The sequence below is a fragment of the Aristolochia californica genome, unplaced genomic scaffold (assembly GCF_029961685.1).
Source record: "Aristolochia californica isolate CCGP_79_NKW_82.1479 unplaced genomic scaffold, dmAriCali1.0.hap1 SCAF_7, whole genome shotgun sequence".
NCBI lineage: Eukaryota > Viridiplantae > Streptophyta > Magnoliopsida > Piperales > Aristolochiaceae > Aristolochia > Aristolochia californica.
In genome coordinates, this window is record NW_027182268.1 from 24,533,228 (window position 1) to 24,554,298 (window position 21,071).

Consider the following 21,071-nt stretch of genomic DNA (forward strand, 5'->3'; position numbering starts at 1 on the left):
TAGTGGAATTTCCCAAAATTGGATAACAAAACTTTTGTGTTCATTTGTGTTGGGTGAATAAATTTTCTTTACTTATATTTGTTATTGTTTTAAATTTTTTCCATACATCAACTATAAACTTTTCATTTTGTTGTAAGTACTTTGCCTTGTTTGTTTTCGGGAAGAAGGGAGAGCAAAAAGTCAAAGTTTTGATTTAAGAAAAAAGTGTACATCTAAAATGGAAAAGCACAATGCACAAATGTAGGGAAAGATAATTCCAAAGAGTGTCAGTAATTTTTAGGGATTGTAAGCTCTTTTTAGTTTTTATATCTAAGTTTTTGCAATCATCGGGAAATGGGGGAAGCGGGCGATTTTTAACTGAGTGGTGAGTTCAAATCCATAAGTCATTTCTTACAAAAATATGACCCGTTACGCATGACAAATCCCTTTACAATCATGTATGATTGTTAGCTCAATTTTTTGAATATGGGCAAAATAATGGCTTGTTTGACTCGGGCAAATATCCCACCGCACGTTCACTTGAGAATTTAATGAGCGTTTGTTATTCTCTTTAAAAGCTTTGGATCCATAGGTCATTTGAATTTTTTACATGTTTCTGGCATGCATATCCATTTTTAAAACATGTGCAGAAAAAATCTCCTTCATGTCAAATTCCAAGATATTAGTTTTGGACTAGTGGAATTTCCCAAACTTGGATAACAAAACTATTGTGTTCATTTCTGGTGTGTGAATAAATTTTCTTCATTTAATTTTTTTATTGTTTTAAACTTTTTCCGTACATCAACTATGAAATTTTCATTTTGCTGTGATCTATTTACCTTTCTTGTTTACGGGATGAAGGGAGAGCGAAAAACTCGATGTTTTGATTTAAGAAAAATGTGTACATCTAAAATGGAAATGCACAATGCACATATGTAGAGAGAGATAATTCCAAAGAGTGTCTGCAATTTTTAGGGATTGTTAGCACCTTTTCATTTTTGTATCTCAGGTTTTGCAATAGTCGGGAAAAATGGGTCACGGAGGATTTTTAACTGAGTGTTGAATTGCAATCCATAAGTCATTTCATACAAAAATATAGCCCGTTACGCATGATAAATCACATTACAATCATCTATGATTAATTATGTCAGCTTTTTGCAAATGGGCAAAATAATGGCATGTTTGACTCAGGTAAATATCCCACCGCAAGTTCACTTGAGAATTTAATGAGCGTTTGTAATTCTCTTTAAAAGCTTTGCATCCATAGCTCATTTGCATCTTTAACATGTTTCAAACATGCATATCCATTTTTAAAACATGTGTGGATGAAATCTCTTTCTTGCAAAATTCCAAGCTATTAGGGTTCAGCTAGTGGACTTTCCCAAAATTGGATAACAAAACTTTTGTGTTCATTTGTGTTGGGTGAATAAATTTTCTTTATTTATATTTATTATTGTTTTAAATTTTTTCCATACATCAACTATAAACTTTTCATTTTGTTGTAAGCACTTTGCCTTGTTTGTTTTCGGGATGAAGGGAGTGCGAAAAGTCAAAGTTTTGATTTAAGAAAAAAGTGTCCATCTAAATTGGAAAAGCACAATGCACAATTGTAGGGAAAGATAATTCCAAAGAGTGTCTGTAATTTTTAGGGATTGTAAGCTCTTTTTAGTTTTTATATCTCAGGTTTTGCAATCGTCGGGAAAAATTGTGCCAGAGGATTTTTAACTGAGTGTTGAATTGCAATCCATAAGTCATTTCATACAAAAATATAGCCCATTACGCATGATAAATCACTTTACAACCATCTATGATTGTTGGATCAAATTTTTGAAAATGGGCAAAATAATGACTTGTTAGGCTCGAGTAAATATCCCACCGCACGTTCACTTGAGAATTTAATGAGCGTTTGTTATTCTCTTTAAAAGCTTTGGATCCATAGGTCATTTGAATCTTTAACATGTTTCAAGCATGCATATCCATTTTTAAAACATGTGTAGAAAAAATCTCCTTCATGTAAAATTCCAAGCTAAATAGGGTTGGACTAATGGAATTTCCCAAACTTGGATAACAAAGCATTTGTGTTCATTTGTGGTGTGTGAATAGATATTTTTTATTTGCATTAGTTATTATTTCAAATATTTTCCACACATCAACTATAAATTTTTTATTTTGTTGTCTTCTTTTCTGCCTTTTTTGTTTACGGGATGAAGGGGGAGCGAAAACTCAAAGTTCTGATGTAAGAAAAAGTGTACATCTAAAATGGAAATGCACAATGCACAAATGCAGAGAGAGATATTTCCAAAGTGTGTCTGTATGTTTTAGGGATCGTATCTACTTTTTCATTTTTATATCTAAGGTTTATCAATCGTCGGGAAACAGGGGAGGCTGGCGATTTTTAAGTAAGTGTTGACTTCAAATCCATAGGTCATTTCTTACAAAAATATTGCCCGTTACACATGACAAATCACTTTACAATCATCTATGATTGTTAGCTAACCTTTTTGAATATGGGCAAAATAATGGCTTGTTTGACTCAGACAAATATCCCACCGCACGTTCACTTGAGAATTTAAGGAGCGTTTCTTATTCTCGTTAAAAGTTTTGGATCCATAGGTCATTTGAATATTTAAAACATGTTTTTGGCATGCATATCCATTTTTAAAATATGTGTAGAAAAAATCTCCTTCATGTAAAATTCCATGATATTAAATTTGGACTAGTGGAATTTCCCAAACTTGGATAACAAAACTTTTGTGTTCATTTGTGGTGTGTGAATAAATTTTCATCATTCACATTTTTTATCGTTTTAAACTTTTTCCGTACATCAACTATGAAATTTTCATTTTGCTGTGATCAATTTGCCTTTTTTGTTTACGGGATGAAGGGAGAGCGAAAAACTCGATGTTTTGATTTAAGAAAAATGTGTACATCTAAAACAGAAATGCACAATTCACATATGTAGAGAGAGGTAATTCGAAAGTGTGCCTGTAATTTTTAGGGATTTTAAGCTCCTTGTCGTTTTTATATTTCAGGTTTTTCAATCGTCGGGAAAAATGGGTTGCGGAGGATTTTTAACTAAGTGTTGAAATGCAATCCATAAGTCATTTCATACAAAAATATAGCCCGTTACGCATGATAAATCACATTACAATCATCTATGATTAATTATATCGGCTTTTTACATATGGGCAAAATAATGGCATGTTTGACTCGGGTAAATATCCCACCGCAAGTTCACTTGAGAATTTAATGAGGGTTTGTTATTCTCTTTAAAAGCTTTTCATCCATAGCTCATTTGAATCTTTAACATGTTTCAAACATGCATATCCATTTTTGAAACATGTGTGGATGAAATCTCTTTCTTTTAAAATTCCAAGCTGTTAGGGTTAAACTAGTGGAATTTCCGAAAATTGTATAACAAAACTTTTGTGTTCTTTTGTGTTAGCTGAATAAATTTTCTTTATTTTTATTTGTTATTGTTTTAAATTTTTTCCATCCATCAACTATAAATTTTTCATTTTGTTGTAAGCACTTTGCCTTGTTTGTTTTCGGGATGAAGGGAGAGCGAAAAGTCAAAGTTTTGATTTAAGAAAAAAGTGTACATCTAAAATGGAAAAGCACAATGCACAATTGTAGGGAGAGATAATTAAAAAGGCTGTCTGTAATATTTTGGTATTGTAAGCTCCTTTTAGTTTTTATATCTCAGGTTTTGCAATCGTCGGGAAAAATTGGTGGCAGAGGATTTTTAACAGAGCGTTGAATTGCAACCCATAAGTCATTTCATACAAAAATATAGCCCGTTACGCATGATAAATCACTTTACAATCATCTATGATTGTTAGATCAAATTTTTGAAAATGGGAAAAATAATGACTTGTTAGACTCGGGTAAATATCCCACCGCATGTTCACTTGAGAATTTAATGAGCGTTGGTTATTCTCTTTAAAAGCTTTGGATCCCTAGGTCATTTGAATCTTTAACATGTTTCAAGCATGCATTTCCATTTTTAAAACATGTGTAGAAAAAATCTCCTTCATGTAAAATTCCAAGCTTAATAGGGGTGGACTAATGGAATTTCCCAAACTTGGATAACAAAACTTTTGTGTTCATTTGTGGTGTGTGAAAAGATATTTTTTATTTACATTAGTTATTAATTTAAATATTTTCCACATATCAACTATAAAAATTTTATTTTGTTGTGATCTTTTCTGCCTTTTTTGTTTACGGGATGAAGGGGGAGCGAAAACTCAAAGTTCTGATTTAAGAAAAAAGGGTACATCTAAAATGGAAATGCACAACGCACAAATGTACAGAGAGATATTTCCAAAGAGTGTCTGTATGTTTTAGGGATCGTATGCACTTTTTCATTTTTATATCTAAGGTTTTGCAATCGTCGGGAAACGGGGGAAGCGGGCGATTTTTAACTGAGTGTTGAGTTCAAATCCATAAGTCATTTCTTACAAAAATATGGCCGTTTATGCATGACAAATCACTTTACAATCATCTATGATTGTTAGCTCAACTTTTTGAATATGGGCAAAATAATGGCTTGTTTGACTCGGGCAAATATCCCACTGTACGTTCACTTGAGAATTTAATGAGCATTTGTTATTCTCTTTAAAAGCTTTGGATCGATAGGTCATTTGAATCTTTTACATGTTTCTGGCATGCATATCCATTTTTAAAACATGTGTAGAAAAAATCTCCTTCATGTAAAATTCCTAGATATTAAATTTGGACTAGTGGAATTTCCCAAGCTTGGATAACAAAACTATTGTGTTCATTTGTGGTGTGTAAATAAATTTTCTTCATTTACTTTTTTTATTGTTTTAAACTATTTCCCTACATCAACTATGAAATTTTCATTTTGCTGTGATCAATTTGCCTTTTTTTTTACGGGACGAATGGAGCGCGAAAAACTCGAAGTTTTGACTGAAGAAAAATGTGTAAATCTAAAACGGAAATGCAATTTGCACATATGTAGAGAGAGAGAATTCCAAAGAGTGCCTGTAATTTTTAGGGATTGTAATCACCTTTTCGATTATATATCATAGGTTTTGCAATCGTCGGGAAAAATGGGTTGCGGAGGATTTTTAACTGAGTGTTGAATTGAAATCCATAAGTCATTTCAAACAAAAATATAGCCCATTACGCATGATAAATCACATTACAATCATCTATGATTAATTATGTCAGCATTTTGCAAATGGGCAAAATAATGGCATGTTTGACTCAGGTAAATATCCCAAAGCAAGTTCACTTGAGAATTTAATGGGCGTTTGTTATTCTCTTTAAAAGCTTGGAATCCATAGCTCATTTGCATCTTTAACATGTTTCAAACATGCATATTCATTTTTAAAACATGTGTGGATGAAATCTCTTTCTTGCAAAATTCCAAGCTATTAGGGTTAAACTAGTGGAATTTCCCAAAATTGGATAACAAAATTTTTGTGTTCATTTGTGTTGGGTGAATAAATTTTCTTTATTTATATTTGTTATTGTTTTAAATTTTTTCGATACATCAACTATAAAATTTTCATTCCGTTGTAAGGTTGTTTGCCTTGTTTGTTTTTGGGATGAAGGGAGAGTGAAAAGTCAAAGTTTTGATTTAAGAAAAAAGTGTACATCTAAAATGGAAAAGCACAATGCAGAATTATAGGGAGAGATAATTCCAAAGAGTGTCTGTAATTTTTAGGGATTGTAAGCTGTTTTTAGTTTTTATATCTCAGGTTTTGCAATCGTCGGGAAAAATTGGTGGCAGTGGATTTTTAACAGAGTGTTGAATAGCAATCCATAAGTCATTTCATAAAAAACTATAGCCCGTTATGCATGATAAATCACTCTAAAATCATCTATGATTGTTAGATAAAATTTTTGAAAATGGGAAAAATATTGACTTGTTAGACTCGGGTAAATATCGCACCGCATGTTCACTTGAGAATTTAATGAGCGTTTGTTATTCTCTTTAAAAGCTTTGGATCCATAGGTCATTTTAATCTTTAACATGTTTCAAGCATGCATTTCCATTTTTAAAACATGTGTAGAAAAAATCTCCTTCATGTAAAATTCCATGCTTAATAGGCTTGGACTAATGGAATTTCCCAAACTTGGATAACAAAACTTTTGTGTTCACTTGGGGTGTGTGAAAAGATATTTTTTATTTACATTATTTATTGATTTAAATATTTTCCACACATAAACTATAAATTTTTTTATTTCGTTGTGATATTTTCTGCCTTTTTTGCTTACGGGATGAAGGGGGAGCGAAAACTCAAAGTTTTTATTTAAGAAAAAAACATCTAAAATGAAAATGCACAATGCACAAATGTAGATAGAGATATTTCCAAAGCGTGTCTGTATGTTTTAGGGATCTTATGCTCTTTTTCGTTTTTATATCTAAGGTTTTGCAATCGTCGGGAAACGGGGGAGGCGGGCGATTTTTAACTGAGTGTTGACTTCAAATCCAGAAGTCATTTCTTACAAAAATATAGCCCGTTACGAATGAAAAATCACTTTACAATCATCTATGTTTGTTAGCTCAACTTTTTGAATATGGGCAAAATAATGGCTTGTTTGACTCGGGCAAATATCCCACCGCACGTTCACTTGAGAATTTAATGAGCGTTTGTTATTGTCTTTAAAAGATTTGGATCCATAGGTCATTTGAATCTTTAACACATGTTTCTGGCATGCATATCCATTTTTAAAACATGTGTAGAAAAAATCTCCTTCATGTAAAATGCCAAGATATTAGTTTTGGACTAGTGGAATTTCCTAAACTTGGATAACAAAACTTTTGTGTTCATTTGTGGTGTGTGAATAAATTTTCTTCGTTTACTTCTTTTAATGTTTTTAACTTTTTTCGTACATCAACTATGAAATTTTCATTTTGCTGTGATCTATTTGCCTTTTTTGTTTACGGGATGAAGGGAGAGCGAAAAACTCAAAGTTTTGATTTAAGAAAAATGTGTACATCTAAAACGAAAATGCACAATGCACATATGTAGAGAGTGATAATTCCAAAGAGTGGCTGTAATTTTTAGTGATTGTAAGCACCTTTTCGTTTTTATATCTCAGGTTTAGCAATCGTCGGGAAAAATGGGTTGTGGAGGATTTTCAACAGAGTGTTGAATTGCAATCCATAAGTCATTTCATACAAAAATATAGCGCGATACACATGATAAATCACATTACAATCATCTATGATTAATTATGTCAGCTTTTTGCAAATGGGCAAAATAATGGCTTGTTTGACTCGGGTAAATATCCCACCGCAAGTTTACCTAAGAATTTAACGAGCGTTTGTTATTCTCTTTAAAAGCTTTGCATCCATCACTTATTTGCATCTTTAACATGTTTCAAACATGCATTTCCATTTTTAAAACATGTGACGATGAAATCTGTTTCTTGCAAAATTCCAAGCTATTAGGGTTAAACTAGTGGAATTTCCCAAAATTGGATAACAAAACTTTTGGGTTCATTTGTGTTAGGTGACTAAATTTTCTTTATTTTTATTTGTTATTGTTTTAAATTCTTTCTATATATCAACTATAAAATTTTCATTTTGTTGTAAGCTTTTTTGCCTTGGTTGTTTTCGGGATGAAGGGAGAGCGAAAAGTCAAAGTTTTGATTTAACATAAAAGTGTACATCTAAATTGGAAAAGCACAATGCACAATTGTAGGGAGAGATAATTCCAAAGAGTGTCTGTAATTTTTAGGGATTGTAAGCTCTTTTTAGTTTTTATATGTCAGGTTTTGCAATCGTCGGGAAAAATTGGTGGCAGAGGATTTTTAGTTGAGTGTTGAATTGCAATCCATAAGTCATTTCATACAAAAATATAGCTCGTTACGCATAATAAATCACTTTACAATCATCTATGATTGTTTGATCAAATTTTTGAAAATGGGCAAAATAATGAGTTGTTAGACTCGGGTAAATATCCCACCGCACGTTCACTTGAGAATTTAATGAGCGTTTGTTATTCTCTTTAAAAGCTTTGGATCCATAGGTCATTTGAATCTTTAACATGTTTCAAGCATGCATATCCATTTTTAAAACATGTGTAGAAACAATCTCCTTCATGTAAAATTCCAGGCTTAACCGGGTTGGACTAATGGAATTTCCCAAACTTGGATAACAAAACTTTTGAGTTCATTTTGGGTGTGTGAATAGATATTTTTTTATTTAAATTAGTTATTATTTTAAATATTTTCCACACATCAACTATAAAATTATTATTTTGTTGTGATCTTTTCTGCCTTTTTTTTTACGGGGGATGAAGGGGGTGCGAAAACTCAAAGTTCTGATTTAAGAAAAAGTGTACATCTAAAATGGAAATGCACAATGCACAAATGTAGAGAGATATTTCCAAAGAGTGTCTGTATGTTTTAGGGATCGTATGCACTTCTTCGTTTTTATATCTAAGGTTTTGCAATCGTCGAGAAACGGGGGAGGCGGGCGATTTCTAACCGAGTGTTGACTTCAAATCCGTAAGTGATTTCTTACAAAAATATAGCCCTTTACGCATGACAAATCACTTTACAATAATCTATGATTGTTAGCTCAACTTTTTGAATATGGGAAAAATAATGGCTTGTTTTACTCGGGCAAATATCCCACTGTACGTTCACTTGAGAATTTAATGAGCGTTTGTTATTCTCTTTAAAAGCTTTGGATCGATAGGTCATTTGAATCTTTTACATGTTTATGGCATGCATATCCATTTTTAAAACATGTGTAGAAAAAATCTCCTTCATGTAAAATTCCTAGATATTAAATTTGGACTAGTGGAATTTCCCAAGCTTGGATAACAAAACTATTGTGTTCATTTGTGGTGTGTAAATAAATTTTCTTCATTTACTTTTTTTATTGTTTTAAACTATTTCCCTACATCAACTATGAAATTTTCATTTTGATGTGATCAATTTGCCTTTTTTTTTACGGGACGAATGGAGCGCAAAAAACTCGAAGTTTTGATTGAAGAAAAATGTGTAAATCTAAAACGGAAATACAATTTGCACATATGTAGAGAGAGATAATTCCAAAGAGTGCCTATAATTTTTAGGGATTGTAATCACCTTTTCGATTATATATCACAGGTTTTGCAATCGTCGGGAAAAATGGGTTGCGGAGGATTTTTAACTGAATGTTGAATTGAAATCCATAAGTCATTTCAAATAAAAATATAGCCCGTTACGCATGATAAATCACATTACAATCATCTATGATTAATTATGTCAGCATTTTGCAAATGGGCAAAATAATGGCATGTTTGACTCGGGTAAATATCCCAAAGCAAGTTCACTTGAGAATTTAATGGGCGTTTGTTATTCTCTTTAAAATCTTGGAATCCATAGCTCATTTGCACCTTTAACATGTTTCAAACATGCATATTCATTTTTAAAACATGTGTGGATGAAATCTCTTTCTTGCAAAATTCCAAGCTATTAGGGTTAAACTAGTGGAATTTCCCAAAATAGGTTAACAAAATTTTTGTGTTCATTTGTGTTGGGTGAATAAATTTTCTTTATTTATATTTGTTATTGTTTTAAATTTTTTCCATACATCAACTATAAAATTTTCATTCCGTTGTAAGGTTGTTTGCCTTGTTTGTTTTTGGGATGAAGGGAGAGTGAAAAGTCAAAGTTTTGATTTAAAAAAAAAGTGTACAACTAAAATAGAAAAGTACAATGCACAATTGTACAGAGAGATAATTCCAAAGAGTGTCTGTAATTTTTAGGGATTGTATGCTCTTTTTCATTTTTATATCTCAGGTTTTGCAATCGTCGAGAAAAATTGGTGGCAGAGGATTTTTAACTAAGTGTTGAATTGCAATCCATAAGTCATTTCATACAAAAATATAGCCCGTTACGCATGATAAATCACTTTTCAATCATCTATGATTGTTAGATCAAATTTTAGAAAATGAGGAAAATAATGACTTGTTAGACTCGGGTAAATATCCCACCGCACGTTCACTTGAGAATTTAATGAGCGTTTGTTATTCTCTTTAAAAGCTTTGGATCCATAGGTCATTTGAATCTTTAACATGTTTCAAGCATGCATTTCCATTTTTAAAACATGTGTAGAAAAAATCTCCTTCATGTAAAATTCCAAGCTTAATAAGGTTGGATTAATGGAATTTCCCAAACTTGGATAACAAAACTTTTGTGTTCATTTGTGGTGTGTGAATAGATTTTTTTATTTACATTAGTTATTAATTTAAATATTTTCCACACATCAACTATAAAATTTTTATTTTGTTGTGATCTTTTCTGCCTTTTTAGTTTACGGGATGAAGGGGGAGCGAAAACTCCAACTTCTAATTTAAGAAAAAAGTGTACATCTAAGATGGAAATGCACAATGCACAAATATAGAGAGAGATATTTCCAAAGAGTGTCTGTATGTTTTAGGGATCGTATGCACTTTTTCCTTTTTATATCTAAGGTTTTGCAATCGTCGGGAAACGGGGGAGGCAGGCGATTTTTAACTGAGTGTTGACTTCAAATACATAAGTCATTTCTTACAAAAATATAGCCCATTACGCATGACAAATCACTTTACAATCATCTATGATTGTTAGCTCAACTTTTTGAATATGGGCAAAGTAATGGCTTGTTTGCCTCGGGCAAATATCCCACCGCACGTTCACTTGAGAATTTAATGAGCGTTTGTTATTCTCTTTAAAAGCTTTGGATCCATAGGTCATTTGAATCTTTAACATGTTTCTAGCATGCATATCATTTTTTAAAACATGTGTAGAAAAAATCTCCTTCATGTAACATTCCAATATATTAGTTTTGGACTAGTGGAATTTCCCAAACTTGGATAACAAAACTATTGTGTTCATTTGTGGGGTGTGAATAAATTTTCTTCATTTACTTTTTTTAATGTTTTAAACTTTTTTCGCACGTCAACTATGAAATTTTCATTTTGCTGTGATCTATTTGCCTTTTTTGTTTACGGGATGAAGGGAGAGCGAAAAACTCGAAGTTTTGATTTAAGAAAAATGTGTACATCTAAAACGGAAATGCACAATGCACATATGTAGAGAGATAATTCCAAAGAGTGTCTGTAATTTTGAGGGATTGTAAGCACCTTTTCGTTTTTATATCACAGGTTTTGCAATCGTCTGGAAAAATGGGTTGCGGAGGATTTTTAACTAAGTGTTGAATTGGAATCCATAAGTCATTTCATACAAAAATATAGCCCGTTACGCATGATAAATCACATTACAATCATCTATGATTAATTATGTCAGAGTTTTACAAATGGGCAAAATAATGGAATGTTTGACTCGGGTAAATATCCCACCGCAAGTTCACATGAGAATTTAATGAGCGTTTGTTATTCACTTTAAAAGCTTCGCATCCATAGCTCATTTGCATCTTTAACATGTTTCAAACATTCATATCCATTTTTAAAACATGTGTGGATGAAATCTCTTTCTTGCAAAATTCCAAGCTATTAGGGTTAAAATAGTGGAATTTCCCAAAATTGCATAACGAAACTTTTGTGTTCATTTGTGTTGGGTGAATAAATTTCTTTATTTATATTTGTTATTGTTTTAAATTTTTTCCATTCATCAACTATAAAATTTTCATTTTGTTGTAAGCTTTTTTGCCTTGTTTGTTTTCGGGATGAAGGGAGAGCTTAATGTCAAAGTTTTGATTTAAGAAAAAAGTGTACATCTAAAATGGAAAAGCACAATGCACAATTGTAGGGAGAGATAATTCCAAAGAGTGTCTGTAATTTTTAGGGATTGTAAGCTCTTTTTAGTTTTTATATCTCAGGTTTTGCAATCGTCAAGAAAAATTGTGGCAGAGGATTTTTAACTGTGTTGAATTGCATTCCATAAGTCATTTCATACAAAAACATAGCCCATTACTCATGATAAATCACTTTACAATCATCTATGATTGTTAGATCAAATTTTTGAAAATGGGCAAAATAATGACTTGTTAGACTCGGGTAAATATCCCACCGCACGTTCACTTGAGAATTTAATGAGCGTTTGTTATTCTCTTTGAAAGCTTTGGAGCCATTGGTCATTTGAATCTTTAACATGTTTCAAGCATGCATATCCTTTTTTAAAACTTGGGTAGAAAAAATCTCCTTCATGTAAAATTCCAAGCTTAATAGGCTTGGACTAATGGAATTTCCCAAACTTGGATAACAAAACTTTTGTGTTACTTTGTGGTGTGTGAATAGATATTTTTTATTTACATTAGTTATTATTTTAAATATTTTCCACACATCAACTATAAAAATTTTCTTTTGTTGTGATCTTTTCTGCCTTTTTTGTTTACGGGATGAAGGGGGAGCGAAAACTCAAAGTTTTTATTTAAGAAAAAAATGTACATCTAAAATGAAAATGCACAATGCACAAATGTAGAGAGAGATATTTCCAAAGAGTGTTTGTATGTTTTAGGGATCTTATGCTCTTTTTCGTTTTTATATCTAAGGTTTTGCAATCGTCGGGAAACGGGGGAGGCGGGCGATTTTTAACTGAGTGTTGACTTCAAATCCAGAAGTCATTTCTTACAAAAATATAGACCGTTACGCATGACAAATTACTTTACAATCATCTATGTTTGTTAGCTCAACTTTTTGAATATGGGCAAAATAATGGCTTGTTTGACTCGGGCAAATATCCCACCGCACGTTCACTTGAGAATTTAATGAGCGTTTGTTATTGTCTTTAAAAGATTTGGATCCATAGGTCATTTGAATCTTTAACACATGTTTCTGGCATGCATATCCATTTTTAAAACATGTGTAGAAAAAATCTCCTTCATGTAAAATGCCAAGATATTAGTTTTGGACTAGTGGAATTTCCTAAACTTGGATAACAAAACTTTTGTGTTCATTCGTGGTGTGTGAATAAATTTTCTTCATTTACTTCTTTTAATGTTTTTAACTTTTTCCGTACATCAACTATGAAATTTTCATTTTGCTGTGATCTATTTGCCTTTTTTGTTTACGGGATGAAGGGAGAGCGAAAAACTCAAAGTTTTGATTTAAGAAAAATGTGTACATCTAAAACGAAAATGCACAATGCACATATGTAGAGAGTGATAATTCCAAAGAGTGGCTGTAATTTTTAGGGATTGTAAGCACCTTTTCGTTTTTATATCTCAGGTTTAGCAATCGTCAGGAAAAATGGGTTGCGGAGGATTTTTAACAGAGTGTTGAATTGCAATCCATAAGTCATTTCATACAAAAATATAGCCCGATACACATGATAAATCACATTACAATCATCTATGATTAATTATGTCAGCTTTTTGCAAATGGGCAAAATAATGGCTTGTTTGACTCGGGTAAATATCCCACCGCAAGTTTACCTAAGAATTTAACGAGCGTTTGTTATTCTCTTTAAAAGCTTTGCATCCATCACTTATTTGCATCTTTAACATGTTTCAAACATGCATTTCCTTTTTTAAAACATGTGACGATGAAATCTCTTTCTTGCAAAATTCCAAGCTATTAGGGTTAAACTAGTGGAATTTCCCAAAATTGGATAACAAAACTTTTGGGTTCATTTGTGTTAGGTGACTAAATTTTCTTTATTTTTATTTGTTATTGTTTTAAATTTTTTCTATATATCAACTATAAAATTTTCATTTTGTTGTAAGCTTTTTTGCTTTGGTTGTTTTCGGGATGAAGGGAGAGCGAAAAGTCAAAGTTTTGATTTAACATAAAAGTGTACATCTAAATTGGAAAAGCACAATGCACAATTGTAGGGAGAGATAATTCCAAAGAGTGTCTGTAATTTTTAGGGATTGTAAGCTCTTTTTAGTTTTTATATGTCAGGTTTTGCAATCGTCGGGAAAAATTGGTGGCAGAGGATTTTTAGTTGAGTGTTGAATTGCAATCCATAAGTCATTTCATACAAAAATATAGCTCGTTACGCATAATAAATCACTTTACAATCATCTATGATTGTTTGATCAAATTTTTGAAAATGGGCAAAATAATGAGTTGTTAGACTCGGGTAAATATCCCACCGCACGTTCACTTGAGAATTTAATGAGCGTTTGTTATTCTCTTTAAAAGCTTTGGATCCATAGGTCATTTGAATCTTTAACATGTTTCAAGCATGCATATCCATTTTTAAAACATGTGTAGAAACAATCTCCTTCATGTAAAATTCCAGGCTTAACCGGGTTGGACTAATGGAATTTCCCAAACTTGGATAACAAAACTTTTGAGTTCATTTTGGGTGTGTGAATAGATATTTTTTTATTTAAATTAGTTATTATTTTAAATATTTTCCACACATCAACTATAAAATTATTATTTTGTTGTGATCTTTTCTACCTTTTTTTTTACGGGGGATGAAGGGGGTGCGAAAACTCAAAGTTCTGATTTAAGAAAAAGTGTACATCTAAAATGGAAATGCACAATGCACAAATGTAGAGAGATATTTCCAAAGAGTGTCTGTATGTTTTAGGGATCGTATGCACTTCTTCGTTTTTATATCTAAGGTTTTGCAATCGTCGAGAAACGGGGGAGGCGGGCGATTTCTAACCGAGTGTTGACTTCAAATCCGTAAGTGATTTCTTACAAAAATATAGCCCTTTACGCATGACAAATCACTTTACAATAATCTATGATTGTTAGCTCAACTTTTTGAATATGGGCAAAATAATGGCTTGTTTGACTCGGGCAAATATCCCACCGCACGTTCACTTGAGAATTTAATGAGCGTTTGTTATTCTCTTTAAAAGCTTTAGATCGATAGGTCATTTGAATCCTTAACACATGTTTCTGGCATGCATCTCCTTTTTTAAAACATGTGTAGAAAAAATCTCCTTGATGTAAAATTCCAAGAGATTAGTTTTGGACTAGTGAAATTTCCCAAAGTTTGATAAAAAAACTTATGTGTTCATTTGTGATGTGTGAAAAAAATTTCTTCTTTTACTTTTTTTATTTTTTTTAATTTTTCCCGTACATCAACTATGAAATTTTCATTTTGCTGTGATCAATTCGCCTTTTTTTGTTGACGGGATGAAGGGAGGGCGGAAAACTCGATGTTTTGATTTAAGAAAAATGTGTACATCTAAAACGGAAATGCACAATGCACATATGTAGAGAGAGATAATTCCAAAGTGTGCCTGTAATTTTTTGGGATTGTAAGCACCTTTTCGTTTTTATATCTAAGCAATCGTCGGGAAAAATGGGTTGTGGGGGATTTTTAACTGTGTTGAATTGCAATCCATAAGTCATTTCATACCAAAATATAGCCCATTACGCATTATAAATCACATTACAATCATCTATGATTAATTATGTCAGTTTTTTGCAAATGGGCAAAATAATGGCATGTTTGACTCGGGTAAATATCCCACCGCAAGTTCACTTGAGAATTTAATGAGCGATTGTTATTCTCTTTAAAAGCTTTGCATCCATAGCTCATTTGCATCTTTAACATGTTTCAAACATGCATATCCATTTTTAAAACATGTGTGGATGAAATCTCTTTCTTGCAAAATTCCAAGCTATTAGGGTTAAACTTGTGGAATTGCCCAAAATTGGATAATAAAACTTTTTGGTTCATCTGTGTTGGGTGAATAAGTTTTCTTTATTTATATTTGTTAAAGTTTTAAATTTTTTCCATACATCAACTACAAAATTTTCATTTTGTTGTAAGCTGTTTTGCCTTGGTGGTTTTCGGGATGAAGGGAGAGCAAAAAGTCTATGTTTTGATTTAAGAAAAAAATGTACATCTAAAATGGAAAAGCACAATGCAAAATTGTAGGGAGAGATAATTCCAAAGAGTGTCTATAATTTTTAGGGATTGTAAGCTCTTTTTAGTTTTTATATCTCAGGTTTTGCAATCGTCGCAGAGGATTTTTAACTGAGTGTTGAATTACTATCCATAAGTCATTTCATACAAAAATGTAGCCCGTTACGCATGATAAATCACTTTACAATCATCTAAGATTTATAGATCAAATTTTTGAAAAAGGGCAAAATAATCACTTGTTAGACTCGGGTAAATATCCCACCGCACGGTCACTTGATAATTTAATGATCGTTTGTTATTCTCTTTAAAAGCTTTGGATTCATAGGTCATTTGAATCTTTAACATGTTTCAAGCATGCATATCCATTTTTAAAACATGTGTAGAAAAAATCTCCTTCAAGTAAAATTCCAAGCTTAATAGGGTTGGACTATTGGAATTTCCCAAACTTGGATAAATAAATTTTTTTGTTCATTTGTGGTGTGTGAATAGATATTTTTTATTTACATTAGTTATTATTTTAAATATTTTCCACACATCAACTAAAAAATTTTTATTTTGTTGTGATCTTTTCTGCCATTTTTGTTTACGGGATGAAGGGGGAGCGAAAATTCAAAGTTCTAATTTAAGAAAAAAGTGTACATCCAAAATGGAAATGCACAATGCACAAATGTAGAGAGAGATATTTCCAAAGAGTGTCTGTATGTTTTAGGGATCGTATGCACTTTTTCGTTTTTATATCTAAGGTTTTGCAATCGTCAGGAAACGGGGGAGGCGGGCGATTTTTAAATGAGTGTTGACTTCAAATCCATAAGTCATTTCTTACAAAAATATAGCCCGTTACGCATGAAAAATCACTTTACAATCATCTGTGATTGTTAGCTCAACTTTTTGAATATGGGAAAAATAATGGCTTGTTTGACTCGGGCAAATATCCCACCTCACGTTCACTTGAGAATTTAATGAGCGTTTGTTATTCTCATTAAAAGATTTGGATCCATAGGTCATTTGAATCTTTAACACATGTTTCTGGCATGCATATCCATTTTTAAAACATGTGTAGAAAAAATCTCCTTCATGAAAAAGTCCAAGATATTAGTTTTCTACTCGTGGAATTTCCCAAACCTGGATAACAAAACTTTTGTGTTCATTTGTGGTGTGTGAATAAATTTTCTTCATTTACTTTTTTTATTGTTTTAAACTTTTTCCGTACATCAACTATGAAATTTTCATTTTGTTGTAAGCTTTTTGCCATGTTTGTTTTCGGGATGAAGGGAGAGCGAAAAGTCAAAGTTTTGATTTAAGAAAAAAGTGTACATCTAAAATGGAAAAGCACAATACACAATTCTAGGGATAGATAATTCCAAAGAGTGTCTGTAATTTTTAGGGATTGTAAGCACTTTTTCGTTTTTATATCTCAGGTTTTGCAATCGTCAGGAAAAATGTGTTGCGGAGGATTTTTAACTAAGTGTTGAATTGCAATCCATAAGTCATTTCATACAAAAATATAGCCCGTTACGCATGATAAATCACATTACAATCATCTATGATTAATTATGTCAGCTTTTTGCAAATGGGCAAAAAAATGGCATGTTTGACTTGGGTAAATATCCCACCGCAAGTTCAGTTGAGAATTTAATGAGCGTTTGTTATTCTCTTTAAAAGCTTTGCATCCATAGCTAATTTGCATCTTTAACATGTTTCAAACATGCATATCCATTTTTAAAACATGTGTGGATGAAATCTCTTTCTTGCAAAATTCCAAGCTATTAGGGTTAAACTAGTGGAATTTCCCAAAATTGGATAATAAAACTTTTTGGTTCATCTGTGTTGGGTGAATAAATTTTCTCAATTTATATTTGTTATTGTTTTAAAATTTTTCCATACATCAACTATAAAATTTTCATTTTGTTTGTTTGCTTTTTTGCCTTGGTTGTTTTCGGGATGAAGGGAGAGCGAAAAGTCTATGTTTTGATTTAAGAAAAAAATGTACATCTAAAATGGAAAAGCACAATGCAAAATTTTAGGGAGAGATAATTCCAAACAGTGTCTGTAATTTTTAGGGATTGTAAGCTCTTTTTAGTTTTTATATCTCAGGTTTTGCAAACGTCGGGAAAAATTGGTGGCAGAGGATTTTTAATTGAGTGTTTAATTGCAATCCATAAGTAATTTCATACAAAAATATAGCCCGTTACGCATGATAAATAACTTTACAATCATCTAAGATTTTTAGATCAAATTTTTGAAAATGGGCAAAATAATGACTTGTTAGACTCGGGTAAATATCCCACCGCACGTTCATTTGATAATTTAATGATCGTTTGTTATTCACTTTAAAAGCTTTGGATCCATAGGTCATTTGAATCTTTAACATGTTTCAAGCATGCATATCCATTTTTAAAACATGTGTAGAACAAATCTCCTTCTTGTAAAATTCCAAGCTTAATAGGGTTGGACTAATGGAATTTCCCAAACTTGGATAAACAAATTTTTTTGTTAATTTGTGGTTAGAGAATGGATATTTTTTATTTACATTAGTTATTATTTTAAATATTTTCCACACATCAACTATAAATTTTTTATTTTGTTGTGATCTTTTCTGCCTTTTTTGTTTTAGGGATGAAGGGGAGCGAAAACTCAAAGTTCTGATTTAAGAAAAAAGTGTATATCTAAAATGGAAATGCACAATGCACAAATGTACACAGAGATATTTCCAAAGAGTGTCTGTATGTTTTAGGGATCGTATGCACTTTTTCATTTTGATATCTTAGGTTTTGCAATCGTCAGGAAACAGGGGAGGGGGGCAATTTTTAACTGAGTGTTGACTTCAAATCCATTAGTCATTTCTTACAAAAATATAGCCCGTTACGCATGAAAAATCACTTTACAATCATCTGTGATTGTTAGATCAACTTTTTGAATATGGGCAAAATAATGGCTTGTTTGACTCGGGCAAATATCCCACCGCACGTTCACTTGAGAATTTTGCAAGCGTTTGTTATTCGCTTTAAAAGCTTTGGATGCATAGGTCATTTGAATCTTGAACATGTTTTTGGCATGCATATCCATTTTTAAAACATGTGTAGGAAAAATCTCCTTCATGTAAAATTCCAAGATATTAGTTTTGGACTACTGGAATTTCCTGAACTTGGATAACAAAACTTTTGTGTTCATTTGTGGTGTGTGAATAAATTTTCTTCATTTACTTTTTTTATTGTTTTAAACTTTTTCTGTACATCAACTTTGAAATTTTCATTTTGCTGTGATGTATTTTCCTTTTTTGTTTACGGGATGAAGGGAGAGCGAAAAACTCAAAGTTTTGATTTAAGAAAAATGTGCACATCCCAAATGGAAATGCACAATGCACATATGTAGAGAGAGATAATTCCAAAGTGTTTCTGTAATTTTTAGGGATTGTAAGCACCTTTTCATTTTTATATCTCATGTTTTGCAATCGTCGGGAAAAATGTGTTGCAGAGGATTTTTAACTGAGTGTTGAATTGCAATCCATAAGTCATTTCATACAAAAATATAGCCCGTTGCGCATGATAAATCACATTACAATCATCTACGATTAATTATGTCAGCTTTTTGCAAATGGGCAAAATAATAGCATGTTTGACTCGGGTAAATATCCCACCGCAACTTCACTTGAGAATTTAATGAGCTTTTGTTATTCTCTTTAAAATCTTCTCATCCATAGCTCATTTGCATCTTTAACATTTTTCAAACATGCATATCCATTTTTAAAAATGTGTGGATGAAATCTCTTTCTTGAAAAATTCCTAGCTATTAGGGTTACACTTGTGGAATTTCCCAAAATTGGATAACAAAACTTTTGTGTTCATTTGTGTTGGGTGAAAAAATTTTCTTTATTTATATTTATTTTTTTTTTAAATTTTTTCCATACATGAACCATAAAATTTTCATTTTGTTGTAAGCTTTTTGCCTTGTTCGTTTTCGGGATGAAGGGAGAGCGAAAAGTCAAAGTTTTGATTTAAGAAAAAAGTGTACATCTAAAATAGAAAAGCACAATGCACAATTGTAGGGAGAGATAACTCCAAAGAGTGTATATAATTTTTAGGGATTGTGAGCTCTTTTTAGTTTTTATACCTCAGGTTTTGCAATCGTCGCGAAAAATTGGTGGCAGAGGATTTTTAACTGAGTGTTGAATTGCAATCCATAAGTCATTTCATACAAAAATATAGCCCGTTACGCATGATAAATCACTTTACAATCATCTATAATTGTTAGATCAAATTTTTGAAAATGGGCAAAATAATGACTTGTTAGACTATGGTAAATATCCCACCGCACGTTCACTTGAGAATTAATGAGCGTTTGTTATTCTCTTTAAAACCTTGGATCCATAGGTCATTTGAATCTTTAACATGTTTCTGGCATGTAGATCCATTTTTAAAACATGTGTAGAAAAAATCTCCTTCATGTAAAATTCCAAGATATTAGTTTTGGACTAGTAGAATTTCTCAAACTTGGATTACAAAACTTTTGTGTTAATTTGTGGTGTGTGAATAAATTTTCTTCATTTGCTTTTTTTATTGCTTTAAAATTTTTCCGTACATCAACTATGAAATTTTCATTTTGCTGTGATCTATTTGCCTTTTTTGTTTACGGGATGAAGGGAGAGGAAAAACTCGAAGTTTTGATTTAAGAAAAATGTGTACATCTAAAACGGAATTGCACAAGGTCATTTGAATCTTTAACATGTTTCAAGCATGCATATCCATTTTTAAAACATGTGTAGAAAAAATCTCCTTCATGTAAAATTACAAGCGTAATAGGGTTCGACTAATGGAATTTCCCAAACTTGGATTACAAAACTTTTGTGTTCATTTGTGGTTTGTGAATAGATATTTTTTATTTACATTGGTTATTATTTTAAATATTTTCCACACTTCCACTAAAAAAATTTTATTTTGTTGTGATCTTTTCTGGCTTTTTTTTTTTACGAGATGAAGGGGGAGCGAAAACTCAAAGTTCGGATTTAAGAAAAAAGTGTACATCTAAAATGGAAATGCACAATGCACAAATGTAGAGAGAGATTTTTCCAAAGAGTGTCTGTATGTTTTAGGGATCGTATGCACTTTTTCATTTTTATATCTAAGGTTTTGCAATCGTCGGGAAACGGGGGAGGCGGGCGATTTTTAACTGAGTGTTGACTTCAAATCCATAAGTCATTTCTTACAAAAATATAACCCGTTACGCATGAAAAATCACTTTACAATCATCTACAATTGTTAGCTCAACTTTTTGAATATGGGCAAAAGAATGGCTTGTTTGACTCGGGCAAATATCCCACCGCATGTTCACTTGAGAATTGA